We start from the raw sequence: 20253 nt of genomic DNA on the forward strand, positions 1-20253 counted from the left end.
ATTGGACAACTCTTATCGGGTAGGCGTCTATGCCCATCCCACTACATCACTTGTGATAGACATCACTACAGCTACGACATCTTATTGGTTCTACAAGCTATAGGACCCTAGATTATTTGGTCAGTTGTGATTGGGTGGGTTACACCCCTAGACATAAATCTCCACTTTAATTAGCAGCATGCAGAATGGACACACAGATGCAGAGTGCCCCAAGATTCACCCTGCCTCCCTTCCATCAATCAGTACCTTTAGGCTATGTGTCAATTAGTTGGCTGAGGATGGCTTCGAAACTGTGGCTTCTTATCAGGAAAAGTTATGGCATCCTGGGTTCTGGGTGACATCAGACGTTGGTACCTCTTGCCCTGGGCTGGTCACGTGTCTGTTCACTGTGAATCTGCTTCATTTTCCTGTTATTCACATATTTGATTCTTCCATAGCATCGCCACCTGCCTGGGGCCTCTTAATCTCGACTTTCACTGGCTGGATGTATGCTCTGAAGTTTCGATTCTCTGAGGCTGCAGCTCTCCTCCCTTCCTTAGGTTGACCTCGAATTCCCAGGCATTGAGCTGCTTCTTACTGAGTTTTGATTCCGCTCTTCACTTTGGCTTTGGCTGGAATATGAATCTTGGCCTTGCTAGCCCTTTCCAGCCTGGGCTTAACTCTGCTTTTACAAAATGGAGTAGCATTTGTATGGTGTGCTTTTATTGAGCTAGATATATAGTTGGCGCATGCTGCTCTATTTTTCCACTAAGCATTGTAAGCAGTTCCGTTTTCTTAGCTTTGTGCGTTCCAAGTCTAGTTACAAGCGTTAGCTGGTTGAAGACTTCCATCTTGTTTCACAGCTACGTTTCCTTACGTCTCTATGTATTAACATTGTTTCTTCTTAGACGTCCATTACATCGTTACTCTTTGTTTTTAGTCCTTGTGTGTCAGTTTTTTGTTCGTAGTTGGCGTTCATTTCTTGTCACCATCTGCCATCCATTAAGGCTCTCTAGGTCTCTTCATTGACTGTTTGTAAGTAATCCTCATTTCGTATCAGCTGCTGGTATGGTTGTCTCAGTGGGTACCTTGCTGCCCACGGTTGTCTGGTTATTTGCGCTTACGTCGGTATACATGTCCCTCTGATGGGTACTGGATAGAGCCCCACCGTGGCTCTCTGTTGGTTCATTTGCTCCTTATATGTCACATATCTTGGTGAGTATGCTTCTGGCATTTCGACATGGGTGGCTGGAGTGCAGGACATATTTGGGACCTCCTTTACACACCCCTCCTCTGGTCGGTTTATGGAACACTTTTTCTTCTTCCTTTAGATTGTTCTTGTTTGGTTCTTTCATATCCAATTATTCGTCATCTGGGTTTGTACATGATGGTGTGAACATGTGCATCTTTGGAGTCCATATTTTTATCACTCCTTTCAAACTTCCTGTTGTTTTTACGTGTTCGTCTTTGATCCAGGTCATTAGCTGGCATTGCCCATTTGGGCTGCAGTAAATCCATTTCCCTTCATACCTTCTTCATTTTCTGGGGTATGCAAAAGTTTTCTGGCATTGTGTTACGATTATCTTGATAACACAAAATCCTAGTAGTATCATTACTAGCAGGGCTCCCAGAATTTTGAATATGTCTGCCATCCATTGTGGGACCCATAGAAACAGTTCTTCTTTGATTGCGTTGAATCCTTTTAGGGTAGTGTTGATGGTCTGCAATATCTCCCATCTGGTTATCTGCAACCATTTAGCATTCACTCCTATTTGGATGTGCGCAAGAGCATTGTTGTGAATACTGTTGAGGTGAGGCTAAACAGCCTGTACTCGTATGGGATTGCATGGAATGCTTCTTCTGATTTGGCAGAGAAGTAATTCTCTCTTTTCATCTGGGATACCAGTTCCGCAGACCTCCTCTTCCTTAGGTGAGCATCTGCTTTTGGGAAACTGTCAATGGTCAGGTCACTTTTCAGGATCACTAGTGCAGGAACGTGGATATTCACTATTATGCATATGCCTCCCCAGTTTTTCCGCAGTCTTATGTATGCTTTGGATCTGCATGCCCAATAATGATCCATGATTACCGCGGTTCTGTGTACCATTCCTGGAGCTTCGAAGATTTGTCCGCAGTTTTGATTGTCGCCCATCTTCCTTGTGCCATTGTTTCTGAAGCACAGTTTTGAGTTTTCCAATGGTACTATTTGCAAGGGTCCTCCTCTGTCTTCAACCCATGTCAGCAGCTTTACCAATTTCAGCCATAGTGGTTTGCATAACCTCTGTGAATTCTCTATTGCTTCCTTGCAGGCTCCAAGGACCATCCACGCTCGGCAGATTACAACTCCTTCTTCACATCCGTTTGGGGAAACCACTGTTCCCCAGATCTGCCTTTGGCCTCTTTTTTTCCAAATTTGAGCCTCTTTTGCAGTCTTTCCTTGGACGTTCAGTCTCAGGTTTATTTCCCATCTTGTTCCTGATCCTTTCACTTCAGGCTTTTCGTACCTGATCATTTGATTCTTAGTGTGCGCTGTTTCTTGTCTTGATATCCTGGATGGAACCGTCTTCATCAGGGTATTCCTGTTCAGTTGCCCATATCAATGAGGCATCTCTCCCCATAAACTGCCCTCTGGTGTTGCACATTGCTATGTGTGACATACAGTGTGCTGTAGGGACATCGATTTCTACGGCCACAAAGATCTTGGATTTTCCCATGCTGTATGGTAGAAGTGCACAGACGAAGCATTCACCTTCAGCTTTTCTTCTTCCGACCTCCTTCATGTGTTGGTATCAAATGTTATTTCCTAGATGTGCTGTGCTGTCTAGGTACTTGTTTAGTTCATTGTTGTCTTCATGTGGGTTTCTCTTGATCCTTAGTGTCTTTCTGTAGTTTGCTCTAACTATATCTTTAAATTCGTCTGTGCTGCTTTTCCATGCTAGGGGTCTCTCAATCATGCTTGTCGGAGGGGCAGGCTTCATTTCCTGTATCTCTGTGGTAGGAGTAGTTTTGTGTTTCTCTTCCTCTCCCCCCATGTATTCTCTCGCAGAGCTCCTTTAACCACCACCTGTGTACCGTCTGTCCAACGTGAGGCCACATCGTGGGCCTGGTGCTTGTAGGAACTGATGTGCTTGCTGTGATAGTCAATGTGGTTCTATTTTTCAGTTCCTCATGCAGTTTCTTCGCTCTAGCTATAAACGGGAACAAATGGTCTATCAGCTTTTGTGTCTTTGCAGTGAATTCTTTTGTAGCAGTCTCTGTCTTCTTGAGTGCTTTGGTTATATATTTTTCAGTTGGCCTTTCGCTTGCTTCCTCTTGGTCACTTCCACTATTTTCTGGAACTGGTTGTTCGGTAGGTAGTCTCTTACTTTCTGTTGCCATTGTTCGAGGTTCTGTAGCCATTGACACTTGCCCTTGTTCGTGTGCATTTAGTGTGTGTGTGTGTGTGTGTGTGTGTGTAGTGGTCAGTGCTACATTTTCATTCATTCCGCGCTGACCCTGTCTCCAGCTTTTCTCTTCATTCGTTACCTCAAATGTGTATGAATCACTGTTAATTACATTTAATTTTAGCTTGTTTGCTTTACCATCAGCTTTTCCTGGAACTAAATAACTATATAGGGTCTGGGTGCTTTCGTGGGATTTGTATCTGGTGGGTGCACTGAAATTGGAACGCTTTGTGCACCAATAAAGAATGCAGTTCTGATTGTTAATGACAGAAAAACAATAATAATAACTATACATATGCACATTATCGTTCGATAAGACAATTTGCAGCATTTTATCCAGGGAAGTGGGGGCCGCCCCTCGGCTTGTGGGAGGACTAGGCTTCTGTTCTGGGCCCCCATTTCAATCATATCAATAGTTCTAGAAGGATCTCTTCTTTTAATTTATTCCATTATGGTCTTTCAGGAGGTCTTGGACGTAAAGTTTCTTGTTCTTCGTAAGAGTCCTCCATCTCGAGGGTGAAGATTATCTCTGGTTGCGGGAAGTAGTTCCCTTGCTAGACTATAGAAAAAGATTAGACTAGCCTCTTTGGTGAGTCCCATTCATTGAGCATATTCAAAATAAGTCAATTTCCAGTCCACCCCCCGAATTTGCTTTAGTACGGAAGACATGCTGGAATCTTGCTTTAATGCGAAAAAAGGTGGGGAAAATTGGAATCAGTAGAAAAAATTGAAAAATGATAAAAATGGAAAAACTGGAAGAAATGGAAAAACTGGAAGAAATGGACAAACTGGAAAAAATGGTACAGTTCAAAATCAAATCAAAAATGGGAGTTAAATAACCATAAAAATGAAAAAATTAAAATTAAAATAAAGAGTGGTGTAGTTTTCTTCCCTGCTCTTCTCGGTCTGTCCCACAGTGGTAAGATGAAGAACTGTGTCTCTGTTCTCTTGATCTGTCCCACAGCAGAAAGTTTCACTGGAATCTCCTCTGGTACTCTTGCTGAGCATTGGACAGCTCCACCTGGAGCATGATACCGTGGAGGAGTGTGCCCATATGTGCGACATTAGCTGGGTCTCTGAGGAAGGTGATGACGTCAACATCTGCAGGCCTCCCCACCATTTCTGGATAGTCAGTGACTAGATGAAACAGGACATTATGCGCCAAGTGGCTTTCCTCGGGCGACAGGGACATTGTCCTGCTTTTCTGGGTTCTGGATCACAGGCCTTTCTTTTGACGAGAACAGTCTCTGCACTTTCCTGCTGCGTGGATTGCAATCATGTAATTTAGCTTGATACACACTTGTTCAGGTATTCATTGTTTCTTGGATCTCTGATGAATGTTAGGGTATCTGTGGTTCTCCCGATGATTCCAGGGCACTCCTCTATGATGCGAAAGAAAAGCGTATAAGTGAGTTAATTTATTATCACCTGTGGTGGAAGCATCAGGCAGTACAATGAAGGCTTCCGTGATGACAGTTAGTAGTTGCCAGATCACCTTCTTGTTGGCAGGATTTTGGACAATGTCTGTGATGCTGGTGACTCTCCCTACAAGCGATGGATATGTCTCTAGTATTAACTGAAAACAGGGCAGAACATCTCTGGTAATATTCATGTTGGGGGATGTCATACGTTCTGCAAAACAAAGTCTGGGTGTTAGTTGATTCAGGTTACTGTGTGATGTTCTTAACTTTTGCTCTTAGTTCATCAAAGTCTTGTTTACTAATAATGCTTGGATATGTCTTGATTCAAAAGTTCGTATCATCAGTGTGTTGTGGCTTAGATGTGCAATTCTCTTCTTCACCCTGCAACTAGAATGCACAGAGTGTTTGTTATGTCCTTATTCCCCTTTGCTTGGAGGAGTGTCCAGTTTTAAGCCACAACTTGTTTCCGTGTTCTTTGTCTTGGTTTTCCTGCTCATGCATCCTTCTTACTCGTCATAGCTCTCGTCTGCATGTCATGAGGTTCTTCCTGTTGTCTGTAGGTTCTTCACAGTGGGATGCAGCTAAAGGGATCTCACTGATATAAGGTTTAATGTCATTTAGGAAAATCCAATCTTTCACGGCTGAGGGAGTGCAGTCCTCTTCGATGAATGGGCCGTTGAATCTCAGCTCGTCCCAAGTTTTCTTTGTGTGATTTCTCACCAGTACTGAGTCACCAGGGAAGATGATTGGCGCACGTAGCCCTTGAGCTGTGTCTTTTTCAGCATCTCCCTCAGGGTCTGGTGTTGTATTGCACCCTTTTCGTCGTCACTGCAGTTGGTCTGAAATGACAGCGAGGATTAGGGACTATTGTTTAATGCTCTTAAATCTTGGATTAAACGCCACAACCCTCCCTTTGATTTCTTGACGGGATAAATCACCGTATTGCAGGGTGATTCTGACATCACAAGGGTGCCCTGCTCCATCATGGCGGCGCAATCCCTTCATCTGCTTCTCTGGACATGGGATATTGTCGTGCCCTTGGTAAAATTGCTCCTGGTTTCAAATTAATTTTCTCTTCTCCTGCTCCTTTCAGGAGGCCTACGTCATATGGTCCTGTAGTCCATACTGAGACAGGAACCTGGGCCATTTCGTATCAAAGTATGTGGGGCGGATCAGTGTCAATATCATTCTCTGTGGCACTTCTAGTTTGATCATTTTGACCCAAAACATGACTCACTTCCACCCTAGTCTCTGCTGAGTCAGGGTGTTCTTCGAACAGATCTTCATCGGTGACGTCAGTCACTCGCTACCCTTCTTCAATGGTGATAATTGCACATCATTGTCTGCCTTCAACATCGTACCCTTCAACCATTACTACCTTCCCTCGTACTGCTGCAATATGTATCGATAAGGGAAATATTTGTCCCTCTTCCTCATGCATGGGTATTCTTGGTCTGAACTGAAACTCATCAGGGGTTCTCATAGTTCTGTATGCGAGGCCTGGCAATCCCCCAATAAGCACACGCAAGCCATATGCGAAGACGTCCGGTTCTAATGCTATAGCTCTCATGGCTATGCGTCCGGAGTACGCTCTGATCATTTTGCACACGTTGGAATAATGCATTCCTGGAGTGGAGCATACTATGCCCTCCTCTGTGAACAATATTGTCATATTCAACTTTGTCATTAAATCTCGACCCAAAATGTTTGCTGGGGTCTGGCGTGAATATAACAAGGGTACATTCATCTCACATTCTCCCACAGAGACTGGGAGATTGTCCGTAAAGGGAACTCTGCTGTGAGCTCCTGTAAAACTCAGAGTGTCTATGGCCTGGCAGGACAAGGAAAACTTGCCTTCTCGTATGCACAAGCGTGTTTTACCCATGTCAACTAAGAAGGAATATTCTTTCCCCCCCTATGACGACATTTACCCTAGGTTCCCTGTTAGGGTCTGGTGTCACTGATAGGATAGAGCACATCAGAGTTTCCCGTGAGCTCTCTTATTGTATATATAGGTTTGGTCCACTGTATGCTTGTGGATTTCCCCCATTCCCAGGGTTGACTCCCCCTCTGGAGTTAGTGCCCTGCGACATTTGCGGCTGTGCCTGTTGGGATTGCCCCTGTGGCAAATTCCCTATATTCGAGGGTTGAACCCCTTGCAGCGTACCTTGCTGCAAGCCTGGCGCCTGCTTCTGCACTGCGTGATTCTGTGCATCGCCTTGTTGTGGGACGGCAGGCTGATTCACCATGCCTGTTCCCAACCCTTGGCCATTTTACCACATGCCTTGGCTTCTGCACACGCGCGCCACATGTCCTGTCATTCCACACAGCCAACACACTGGCGGTGGTCGGGCCATCTGTCCATCTGGCATAGCTGGACTGCCCATCTGCGCATTCTGAAAGCCACCTTGATTATTCTGAAGACCTCCCTGATTACTCTGAAACCCTCCCTGAATACTCTGCCATCCCCTTCCTCTTAAACCCCTACTCCTCGGGTAAAATCCCGCGCTACCCTGGTTATTCTGCAATGGGTTGGTCACTTGTTGCGCGCTTGGCTCAGCTGGGTTTGTCAGCATGGCTCTCTTGAGAGCATACTTTGAGAGTTTCTTTTGCACCAGCTTCACTTCCTCACCTTTACGAGTTGCCTCCTTTTTTGGTTCTTTTCCTGCAACAATCTACAGTAGAGTCCAATTGTCAACTGTATTTAGGCCCACAGTTTAGCTTATACTCCTACCAATTTCTTGAGCTGTTTCTGCACCGGTTTTGGCAACCCTTGGCACAATATATGGTAGAATACAGGGATAGATTTCGTCCAAGATTCATGCGTTTCGAGCACCCACGTGTCTTGAAAATTCTGGATATTAATCAAAGGATCCTCTGACTCTTTCATTTTTCGAGTAATTTAGCTCCCTTATCGGAAGTGTCTGGGTACAGTACTCGTAGCGCTTTCCACACTGCTGCTCTACAATTATTGAATGGTGCTCCGTCATGGGTAGTGTTAATAATGGTTACCCCAAGGTACCCAGCCCACTTCCATACATCGTCTGCTCTCTCACCCAGTATGGCGATCAGGAGACCTTTAATGTCCCCTATAGCCAACTGTAAGAGGATTCAATTCAACACTACAGCTAAGTCAATGCCTAGTCTGGGATACTGAATGGAAACCATTATTGATATATCTTTATGTCCAGTTCATGCGTTCTGGATGACTACCCCTATATAACACCCCTCTCTTGGAATCCCCCTGACCCCACTGAGCCAAGAAGTAGTTCTGTTTTGCAAGTTTAAAAGGTTTATTTGATAATTTAAAATATATATATCACACTTTATAATAAATTAATAATTGAATAGCACACTTAATCTGATATGATAAAGATCAACAACGGAGAATCTGGCACTAGCACACTTCTTATAATCACTAATGAGTTGACATGAAATGGATAAGGTAGCACACTGGTAAATAGGAACAAAAGTATAATGTGGTAGAGGATGCTTTATGTAAGCTCAGGTGGATGCAATATTCAATGAATGCAGTACAGAAAATACTCAATATGATTTCAACCAAACAATGTAATCACTTTTCTCTGGCAATCCCCTCCCCCCCCTTGATGCAAGGCAAGGAAATGGAAGGAAAACACACAGTTCTCAGAAATCCAATAAAATGTGATTCAGTTCACCCCAGCAAGCTTAGACTACAGAAGTTTGAAAACACAGATAGGAGTTTTGAAAACACAGGCCCAAATGCATTGATATGTGCTAGCAATGGATGAGAAATATGCTGGAAATGCTTTTTAATTCCCTTTCAGAGGTTCAGGGTGAGTGGTATCTAGTTAATATTAGTCCAGGCTCACACTAGCAATGAGGCAGGGATAGTTAGCAGGTTAAACGAATTTCTGGCAAATGGAAGGCAAGCAGCAGCAGTTTTTACATGTGAAGAAATTTGCAAATCGCGGTAAAATTCGCGGATGCGCCGAGCGCTATTACAGAGGAACCACAAGGACTATCTCTATCGTTTTGGGGTCCTAGGAAAGCCTAGGATCTCAGCTTCAAAATGAAAGTCACAAACGGTTGCGGAGATATGAACGATTGAATAAAGGTCGTTTTTCAGATTTGAAATTTTAAAGTTCAAAAAGACAAGTGCAGCTTGCAAATGACAGGTGACAGTTTTGGATCTATCAGGCAGTTCTACTTAGGTTAAATAGATTGAATTAGATTAATTTAAACTAAGAGATTGGATCTGCACAGTTTTCTAGGTACTCACACTATATTCTTGAGTGAAATGGGCCACGCCACGGATCTGGTCAGATTTTAGACTCGCCTCTGGTCTCTGCACTTCACAGTGATCTGGGTCAGCTCTCTCTGGTTCTCTGGTCTGGGTCTCTAGTTCTGGATAGATTGAAGTCTCTAGTTTGGCTCTCTGGGGGTTTGATGGAGGTAAAGTATGGATTTTTCCGGCAGAGCGTCCCGCTGCAGATGGAATTTGAAGGTCCCTATCTGTCCTGTCTGTCTGCTTTTATGTGTTTAGAATGTGGGTGTGTTCTAGCATCACTGACCCTACCTCTCTCTCAGCTTCTAATTGGTCAAACTTCCATTTCTTATTTGATTGGGGAATGAACTGTGAGTCAGAGGGATGTCATTTTATGGCTTGCAGATAGGACACTCCTCTGTCAGATTGCACATATTCTATATTTGATAATAAAAGACATATTTCACAGTTACACAGTTGCTTGAAATTACATATACATGGTGTGGCTGAATTTAGCCATGTCTCTGTCCAAATCTGCTGTTTCTAAGAGCTTGCATTCAGAAATGGCAGACAATTGACTTTTTAACTGATTTTTCACTTTCTGACATTGACCCAACTTTACATACATGTGTGCAGGGAGTAGGGACATTAACTGATGAAGTTTCAGATTTTTAACATGCATACATTTAGAGTAATATCCACTTTTCCGCTAAAACCCCCCTGAACATGCCACCGGGTCGAAAAACCTCTTAAAATGTGGGCAGAAAAATCACAAGAATTATGGTATCATTTATAAAATTTTCACATGTCCGCTCTATGAGTTATTCATCTTTTTAAAGTTATGTTCTGGCTCCAAAGGGGTGTGGTTTACCCTCAGCACAAGGTTGAATACTGGTTAATCCAGTTCTGCCAAGCCAGCTTGCTCTCACAGGCAGTGCCCCTCCCAGCTCCTGCCAAGAGGAAGCTACATTTTACGACTGCGTAATAAAACCTTTGCCTGAGTGAAGAGGGCTTTGTTCACTCTCCTGCAGAGCACAGGTAATTCAATTATCAGATAGATGGCATATCCTTAGTGTGGGCAGCAAAAGGAAGGTTGGCCTGGGAACACAGTGGTGACTCAAGTTTCACTCCTGATGGGGGTAGCTGCCAGGCAGAATTCAGTTCCTTAAGCCAGGTTTCAGATAAAATGTCACTTTTTGTTCCCCAGTTCCTGCATTCAAATAAAACTAAACATTTTTACATATGCAGCTAGAATGCTGATTCTAAGTGCAAAACTATGGCATTTCAACAGTTACAAAGGCATGTGACACCAACATAGGTCACTCATTTAATCTAAACATTTTCGATTTTAGTGTCTTTAAATCCAGTGCAACTTAAACTGCTGACTCCATAGCTCAGCCAGTTTTGTTATAAGCATTGTTCTGGGCTCTTCATTTCCCAGATTTTGTAGGCACACAAAACTCCATTCTACCAAATGTCTGCTGGTGTTCAGTGAATATTTTGCACATATTGCAATGTTTGAAATAGGCACTTTGGCTTGCCTTCAGAGAAACACAGGGTGGTTTTAAACTGCCGGCTTTTGGATAGTGTTGAGTACTGGTACTGCACCCATTTTTGGGATTTAAGAAAATGAATCCCCAACAATTCTAGGTTGCATTTGGCAATCAGCATTGCCATTCCCAATGGTTTCAGACTACTGTGTGGGTAGTCCAATGGTGGTTTTAGGCAGTGTCCTTCTGTGCCCATAACATCGGCAAAAATGGGTGGCAGCCTATTCTTCCTGCATTTCCCTGTGCATTTTCTGGGAAGCTCTGGCCATCATGATGTTTTCCATGTCAGTACTGCACAGTTTTGAGGTAGGGCTCGGATGCATGGGTAAATACATCCCACAAGCCCCCCTCTTGCGATGGCCATTCGGTTTCACTGATGGGACTCGCAAGATCTGGGATGTTTCCTCATCTTCTTCCAATAGATGGCACAGTTCAGCATCTTCTTCTCCATCCGGTACTGATCGATCGGTTCTCCTCGCCGGTCCTGATGGGAATATTGGGCGGTACCCCGAGCCCGTTGCGTCTCAGCTCCCGGTCTCCGGATCGTCCTCCTTGGCCCGTCTCAAGGTTTTCTTTCTCCTAGGACGACAAAGGAAGAGCGGCAATACCTATCCATAGACATTTTTCCACCACTGTTGAGATAGTATTTCATCATAACGAAACATTACATTCTTATTTTGAAAAAAAAAAAACAGTATAACTAAGAGACAGTTTCATACAAATCACAATATTTTAGGAACTAGATGTGGTATGTTTTATGATTGGAACTGAATTAGTCTGATACCGTACCCGCTAGGATTCCAGAGGATTCCTCCAGTTGTTGCAGAGTGTGCCTGGGATGGCAACACTTCAACTGGTTTATGTGGACCCACTTGTCTTCCCCCGCTGCCGAACCGCCTTTGGGGATGTGGATTTTGTAGGCCACAGGGGAGATCTTGTCGATGATCTCAAAGGGTCCCTTCCATGTAGGCAAAAATTTGCGCTGCTTGGCCTGGTTCCTTTGGAAGTTGTATAGATAGACCCGGTCTCCCACCTGATATTCCTTCCTGGAAGTTTTCAGGTCATAATGGGTCTTCATGCTATCAGCTGATCTTTCTAGATTCCGCTGAGCATAAGCAAAAGCATGTTGGAGGTGTTTCCTTAAATTCTCTACATACTCATGAGTAGTGGAGGCATTTATCAGTGTCTGCTCTTGGGTCCTGTAGAGCAAATGCTGAGGAAGCACCATCTTGCGCCCAGTCATCAACTCAAATGGTGACATTTTGGTTGCAGATGAAGGGGTAGATCTGATGGCCATTAGGACCAGAGGTAATCGGATATCCCAACTTGGCCCAGAATCTGCCACAAACTTCTTTAATATGCTCACAATTGTCCGGTTATATCTCTCTACTGCCCCAGAAGAAGCTGGTCTATAAGCAATATGCAGCTTTCTCTTGACCCCCAGTATCTCCCACATCTTTGTCATTACTTCACTGGTGAAGTGGCTACCTCTGTCTGACTCAATCCTTTGAGGTAGACCAAAACGGGAAAAGATGTGGTTAATCATCAAGGCAGCTGCAGTTTCTGCCTTGCAATTTGGGGCTGGGAGACATTCCACCCACTTGGTAAACAAGCATGTCACAGTCAACATGTACTTATTCCCCCTAGCCGAGCGAATCACTAGGCCTACAAAGTCGATTTGTAAATCTGACCATGGCAGTGTCATTCCCCTCTTTTGTAAAGGCGCCCGGTGTGTGAGGGATGTCGGCTGAAATTGTGCACACACAAGACAACCCTTCAAATATTGGTTGAGGTCCTGGCCCATGTGTGGCCAGTATGCAACCTCTCTTAAGATTTCCAATGTTGTGTGAAACCCCCTGTGACCGGCAGTGGCCGCATCATGGGCGTGACTTAACATCAGGCTTCGGAATGAGGTAGGAACCACCCACTGATCGTGGCCAGCTTTGGATTTCCTTACCAACAAACCGTCTTGGATTCGGAACATTTTTGGACATTTCATCAACACTCTTAGGTCCTCTTTCCCAATGTAATCGGTATCCGTCAGGGGAAAGTTCTCGGGGTCCTCAAGGTGCCGGTAAAATTTACCAATTATTGGATACCCCTTCTGAGCGGTAATCAAATCAGCATCAGGGGTCTCCTTACTCCATTGTGCAATTGAAAGGTCGTTGTGAGCATTTGTCTGGGACCTAGTGATGGCAGTGACCTGGATTTCCCCCAACAGGGGCTCAATCTCAATTAGATCCCCTTGGATGGCCCCGGTTTTGGCCAGCTGATCAGCTAAGTCGTTTCCAGTTTTGTCTGGTCCCTCTACTTTGGAATGACCCTTGATCTTTTTCCAATAGATGGTCATCTCATTCGAGGTGACCAGATCATCAATGTTTTGGATCAACTTCCCATGTTTCAAGGGTTTGTTGTTAGCACATAACATGCCTCTGGTTTTCCAATTAACCGGGTGCTCCACGAACCCGTTCCGTACATAATCCGAATCTGTGATTATGACCAGTTCGCGGAGTTGATTCTGGACAACAGTGAGGATGGCCTGATGCACAGCCATCAATTCTGCCACCTGACTACTTCGGGGACCAATTTTGTATCCAGCGGAGGGTTCTGGGGACTCATTCACCCATGCATTCCCTACGCCGGCCACCAGTTCTTTCTCCCCGTCGTTGTCAACATGGTAAGAGCATCCATCCACATAGACAGTGGGCATTCCCTCACACTTGTCCTCTTCAAAGACTTTGTGGGGGGAATTAAGGTATGCCTCCATGTTGTCCTTTATTTTTAGACTTTCGTCCTCGAGACAGTTTTCTCTGGCACAATCATGCAAGTCAGCCAGACCTTGCGCGAGGGGACTCTTCTTGTTTTGGCCATATCTGACCTCCACAGGAAAGCCTTGCATTGACAGAATACAGGAAGTAATTCGGGAATTACTCACATTTCCGGCCCGGATTCTGTCACTTTGGAGATATTGCAGAGGCTGGTGTGGAGTCTCCACTATGATGTGTTCCCCCTGGAAAACGGGCGGTAATTCTTCAATGCCCACACCGTTGCCAGGAGTGCCTTCTCACAATCGTTGAATTTTTCCTCCACAGAGGATAAAGTTTTGCTCGCATAGGAGATTACTTTATTGACCTTGTCATGCTTTTGATATAATACTGCCGTCAAGCACGTATTAGAGAACCCTGTCTCCAGGAAGAACTCCTTGTTTCTGACCGGGTAAGCTAGGCAAGGCGCTTGTGAGAGGCTTCTTTTGAGTTGTTTTACTGCCTCGGATTGTTCTGGACCCCATTCCCACTTGACCCCCCCCTTCAGGAGATGAATCAGGGGTCTGGTGATCTCTGCGTAGCCCTCAATGAACTTTCTGCTGTAATTAGTCAGTCCAAGGAGGCTCCTTAGTTCCCGCAGAGTTGTGGGGTCTTTCAGTTTCTGAAGTGCTTCCACTTTCTTTTCCTGGGGACAGAGACCCTGAGGAGTAATCTCATGCCCCAAGAAATTAACACGGGTTCTACACCACTGTGCTTTCTGAAAGGAAAGTTTTGCTCCGGCCGCCCTCAACTGTGTCAGAACATAACGGATCTCCGCTATGTGTTCCTCCACAGATGAACTTTTGATGAGGACATCATCTACATAAGCCAGGTTACCCCTCGCACCCAGGTCGGGCATGGCCTTATGTAGGAAAATGTTGAATTCATTGCCGGAGTTGAGGTATCCAAAAGGAGTCCGGGTCCATGTGTACTGCTGGCCCCCAAAGGTAAAAGCCAGTTTGTATTGGTCCTCCCTGCTGACAGGCACGGTCCAGTATCCATTGGTCAGGTCTATTGCAGTGAATACCTGTGACCCCTGAATCTGGGCCAGCCCTTGGTCAATGTAGGGCAGAGGTCATCGGGAAGTATGGACCCGTTTGTTGAGCTCCCTGAGGTCAGCGCAGAGTCTCCACTGGCCGTTTGGCTTCAATATTCCCAGCACCGGATTATTGAAGGTGCTGTGGACTGGACGGATTATTCCCCGGGACTCAAGGTTCTTAATTATTTCAGTAAGGGACTCCATTGATGCGAGAGGCAAGCGATATTGCTTCACAAACACTGGAGTCATGCCAGGGTCCGTGGGGATTGTTGTTGTGTGGATGTCAGTGCGACCACAGTCATATGAGTCTACCGCAAAGAGATCTTGGAAATCCAAGAAAACTTGTTTCAACTTTTGCTTTTGTTCCAGAGTCACACAGGCGTCAGCTAGGTTGACTCTCTCTTCCACCATCTGCCTGAAGCCTGGAAAGACTTCTGGTTTGGCTATTTCAGCGGCCTCCTCCAGCTGGGTGGAGAAGTCCCTGGTCAGAGTGCTGATTTGGACCGGAGGCTTCAGGTGGGAAAGGCAGCCCTCATGTACCTGGAAAATCACCTCATCCCTCCTGAAGTCACACGTCACATCTTCCTTACCATAGGGGCAGGAAGTGTACACCAGGAAATTCCCCCCATGCCGGGTAAAAATCCTGTCTGGTGTTGTATTGTCCTCACTGTCACTGTCAACACAGTCCTTGGGGATTGGTCCTAACAGTTCATTTCTAAGGCTCAATGGAGAAATGTCGGTCATCAACCGCCATTCCAATAATGGTGCCTGCGGCTAGAGTAATACTCTTTAAGTCGCTGTTTTCCACCTCTATTGGAATGGTGTCATGTTCTATGTTGACTAATGGTGTTGGGTTTACCCCCAACCCTTGCTGTTGGAGAGAAGCATTTAGATGTATGTAAGCATCAGGGTTTTTCAACTCTTGTCCTCTTTTAACTTTCACTTCCAGGGAGAATTATCGGTCCTTTCTGGGATGGTGACTTCCTCTTTAACCTGAATTTCAACTGCATAAGGTAGCAATTGAGCTGACCTAAATGCTTTTTCTGGATCATCAAAGCCCATGGGATTATCCGCTAATCGGGACCAGGCTTTGAAGTTTATTAGGTCCAAACTAATGGCTAAGCGATTGAGAATGTCACTGCCTAAGTAAAAGGCGGCAGTGACGTCTCGCACGACCCAACAATTATGGACTATGCTCTTGTTGCCAATGGAGATTTTGAGCATACACCTGCTTGGCAGGAGATGATTGGAATTAGGTGCTTCCAGGTCCATTTCCCATTTGTCTATCAGTTTGAATGTGGGAATGGCTGGATCTTTTGGGAGTTGGCGGAACATGGCTTCGCTGATGAAGCTCTTGCCGTTGTTCTCACACACTCGAGCGAGAACAGAGTCCTTCCCATCATTTAACTGAACAGGGATGAACAACTGCTCTCCAATTTGCTGAATATCAGCCAGGCTTTGAGCTGATTTCACATCTTTCTGGACTATAGGAGTGGGAGTTTCAGATTGTGGATTGGTATAGAATTTCAGAGTGTTTCCTTCCAGCGTGGAATACCACTTTAAACTGGAAGGAAGGTTGATTTTCAGAAATAGAGAGGACCCCCCATCACCAGTCTGTTGTCCTACTGCTATTACTGTCACGTCTGGAATTTGGTTGTTCTGGAAGTGAAATTCTACTTGGTCAGATTTTTGTTCAACCATGTGGCATGTGCCGTTTAAACTAACATGGTTGACACTCTGTTTTAATTTTATTGGTCGGCTAGTCTGGGTCCAGAGGACCTTGTTTACACAATCTATTAGGGGTGACAACCTTCTCAGGAGGTCATTCCCTAGTAAACAAGGGGTGCCCTCCGGGGTCACAACTATGACCGGGTGTTTCAACTTATGTCGCCCAATTTTAATGTCCAAGTCTGCAGTCCCCTCAACGGGAATTTCCTTCCCGTCAAAGTTCTGTAGTTGTCCCGGAAGAGAGGTGAGAGGAATTTGGTAATTCTCTCCCCTTCCTGCATTCAGTTCGTCAAAGGCCCTTCTGGACAGAAGGGTAGCTTGAGATCCAGTGTCCACCAGTGCCGAGATTGTACCCTGCCCCTGTACTTGTACCGGGGCATAATATCTTCCCTCCTTCTCCTCAAGGGGGCATAGATAATGTACATTTTTGGACAACTGGTGGGCTAATTTTCTGGTTTTGGACATCGCTAGCGAAGAGATTTGGGCAGAATTCTGTGGAGAGTCTTGGGAATCTGAAAGAAAAATTTGGCAACTGGAGATCAGAGCCATTGTGGGTTCCCCTGGTTCCGGTTCTGGGCTGCCCCCCCCTTTTTGGAGGCAGTCCCCAGGATGGGTTTGAACCAGGGGATTTTCTTGCTGTTGGTTCTGGGATGAGATGGTGGGCGGCGGTAGCTCAGTCTCCACATCTCCCCAGTCTGGATTTGCATCCCTAGGGACCCATTTTTCTTTGGGGGGAGTTCCCCCCTCTCTGAAGGAGAAGATCCTTTTCCCAGGATCCTCTGAGGATCCCTCTCCCTCAAATTGGAAGATCTGTACCTCCTCCTCAAACTGAGTCTGTTTGGGTCTTTTGTTTCTCCTACCCCCCCTCTGCTCCTTAGGAGGCAGACTTTCAGGGGCAAGAGATTTCGTTTCCGGTTCCTGGGTTTCCAGGGGCTGTTTACAAGTGAGGAAGGAAGCTTCCTCCAAGGCTTTACACCCCCCTTCCCTTTGTGCCTCCTCCCTGGGAACCGGTGAGTTATCGGGGTGCTGCCCCCGTCATTGATCTGGAGCACCAGGTCCAGAGTTGGGTGCGTTCTGCGCCGGCACGCCCATCTGAGGGTTCTGCTGAGCCCTCAGTATGTGACCCAGATCCCGCGCCATGTTTTGAACCTGGCGCTCTAACTGGGAAACCCGCTCAGGCTGATACGGGGCCCTGTTTTCTCCCCTGGGCTGATCCCGGGAAGGGTAGCTGTCCTTCCTCTGGTAATACCCCGGGTTGGGAAGATTTGGGTACCCCCCCACCCTTGGCCTCCCCTCTCCCGGATTCAGTGGTCTGGGCTCAGGGAATTGGGGAAAGAAGGATGGATGGTTTTGGGGCTGAAAGTCGGGTGGATATCTGGGGAAAAAGTTCTGCCCAGGGTTTGGTAAATTTCTGCCCTCCTGTGGGAAGTTTGGAGGGAGGTTCCCTGGGTTAGGTGCTTGGCTGGATCCCCCCCCTTGGGCTGGAGGAGTCCACACATAACCCAGGATGGGTCGATTTCCCTTGTAACGGGGACTTACATAATCAGGAGAGCGAGGGACCCCATTTGTGGGGCTGCCTCCCTGGCTCCCTGTCTGTGACTGGCCCGAGGACCTTCTGGGCCTAGCATTATTAGGTGCAGGTAGGTTTTTAGGCCCCCCCATCTCCAAATCCAAAACGGGGGTGACCTTTACCTCTGCCACCTTGGCAGCAGCAGGGGTGGTGTTGGCTTTGGGGTTTTTCTGGGCATTACTTTTGCTATCTACCGGTTTCTGCACCTCATAGATCCGGGTAGCCTGTTCAACGACCCAGTCTAAAGATCTTTTCTCGTGAAAATCCCTCACAAGCTGGGTCATGATATATTTGGGCAAGGCATGGAAAAACGTATTTATAAATTCCCTGCTATCCGTGCGCACCCTTCTTGTGGTCTGTGCAAAAGCCCGCTTTAACTCCTGCACAAATTCTTGTGGGGCCTGATCCTCCCCACATTGCAAATTGTAGGCTGCCTTGCGAGCCTCTTGAGGATTTCTGTGAACAGAAAAATGTTTCAAGATGGCCGCCTTATAGGTGGACCATCTTAAATGATTTTGGTCCTCCAGCCCCGCAAAGAAACTGGAGTATTCCGGGGAGAAGGTCCACTTTACATATTGAATACAGCTTTGGCTGTCCTTCAAATGGAAAGTCTCCATCATTTGTTCAAACAACTCTAAGTGCTCCCAAACAGAATACTTAGCGTTCTTATGGTAAGGCGTGATGACGCTCCTGATCGCCTTAATCTGCTTTAAGGGGTCCTTAAGCAAGGCCCTTTTTGCCTTATTGGCCTTTTTGGTTCGGGTAACCCTTGTCCATTCTTCCTCGGACTCAGAGGCACTGCTCCCAGAGGTTCCCGTCTGTTCTTCCAGGTTTTCCCGGATTCTGCGAGCCTGGGAATGGCTGGCAGAATGTGGGGACCTGGTCTCCTGTGTCCTGCGCAGTTCAGAGGAGTCTTCAGATTCCTCCTTGCTGCCAGGATTTGATGGGTACCCCCTCCACTGACCTAACTGGGCAGAGGTTTTCAGGATGCCCTTAATGGGCCTACTCTCCTGGGGTTCCCCATTGAACTGTACTGTACTTGGGTGCCCATACCCGGATGCCCACCCCTCCATTCCTGAGTGGTACTGGCCTATGAGCCCCATACTCTTAGCTGCATAGTAATCTGCCATCCCTGCAGCCCTGTGCTCATGTGCGCCAGGGGACATGGGGGTGGCAGAGTCCAGGGACTGAAAGGTATGAGGGCCTCTGGTACTAGTGCTCCTGAGGTTATGCTCCGGAGTTTCCCTTTCCCAGCGAACCTCATCTCTATCCGCCCCTGCTCCCTGTTGCAATGCAAGAGCCTGCATTTGTGCTTTCAGTTCCTCTGTTAAGGCCTTACTCGACTCTATCAGTCTCTCCTGCATCGCTACCTGGTGTTGGAGCCTATCATTGTGTTGGCAGAGAGCCTCATTCTCTCTCTGTGCTTCCTGATTGGTCCTGGAGTACTGGGCCAGTCTTTGCTGCAGGAGGGTTACCTCCTGGGCAATGTCCCTATTGGCCTGCTCCTTTCTTGCCAAAGCCTCTTCCACCCTCCTGGTGTGCTCTAACGAGTCCTGGTGTTCTTTTTGGAGGTCACCCAGTCCCTGGTGGGCCAGGTGATTTTCTTCCATTTTTCTTTTTAAATGGCAGACTTCCTGGCCTAAGGCGTCTCTTTCCTGACTAAGAGCCTCCATTTGTGCCGCCAGGTCGTCCCTTTGCCGTTGAAGGGCACCAGCTTTTTGGCGCTCCTCATCAAACTCTGCCTGGGTATCCAGGTCTTTCAGAATTAGTTTGTTGCTCTCTGCCTTCTCTCTATCTAGGTGACTTTGCAGGGTGACTACCTGCTCAGCACATGCCCTATTGAAGTCTAGCTGTTGCTCCAGCTTTTTCTGGCTTTGCAGTAGGGAGTCCAAACCTTCTTGGTGTTCCTTCTGCAAGGCCAGAAATCTGGTATCCTGTTCAGACTTTTCCTTTTGCAGCACATCCATATCCTCCTTTATTTTAGTGATGTACAGTCTGCTGTCATTTTCTGACTCCTGGCTCCTCTGCAGCCTCTGCTCAGAAGAGACCAGGTCAGATTGGACCTTCTCTAACACCATCTGTTGCCTATTTGCCAGATTTTGGCTTTCAGCACATCTATCCTGCATGTCTCCCATATATAGGTACAGGTATGCTGCTATCCTGGCAATCTTATTGTGTTCCTCTTTGGCTTTAGGAGCCATATATAGTTCGCTCAGGGCCACATGTAATGGACCCTGATCTCTATATATATCTGACCCTGTTTCAGTGACCTGTTGTGTGATTGCCTGCAACCACGTATCCTGGCCCTGTTCGGTCCATTCACCTCTCACAAATAGCTTATGCAAGAGGTGCTCTCTGGCCATTTTCATGTCTACTAAGGTCGTCATTCTAGAGATTGGTCTCTGTCCTGACTTACAGAAGTTTGTATTTTATTTTTGCAGAACAGAACTTTTCTTGGAGTGTCCCTTTTGAG

This window comes from Ambystoma mexicanum, chromosome 11, assembly GCF_040938575.1.
Source record: "Ambystoma mexicanum isolate Mex_15411 chromosome 11, UKY_AmexF1_1, whole genome shotgun sequence".
Lineage (NCBI taxonomy): Eukaryota > Metazoa > Chordata > Amphibia > Caudata > Ambystomatidae > Ambystoma > Ambystoma mexicanum.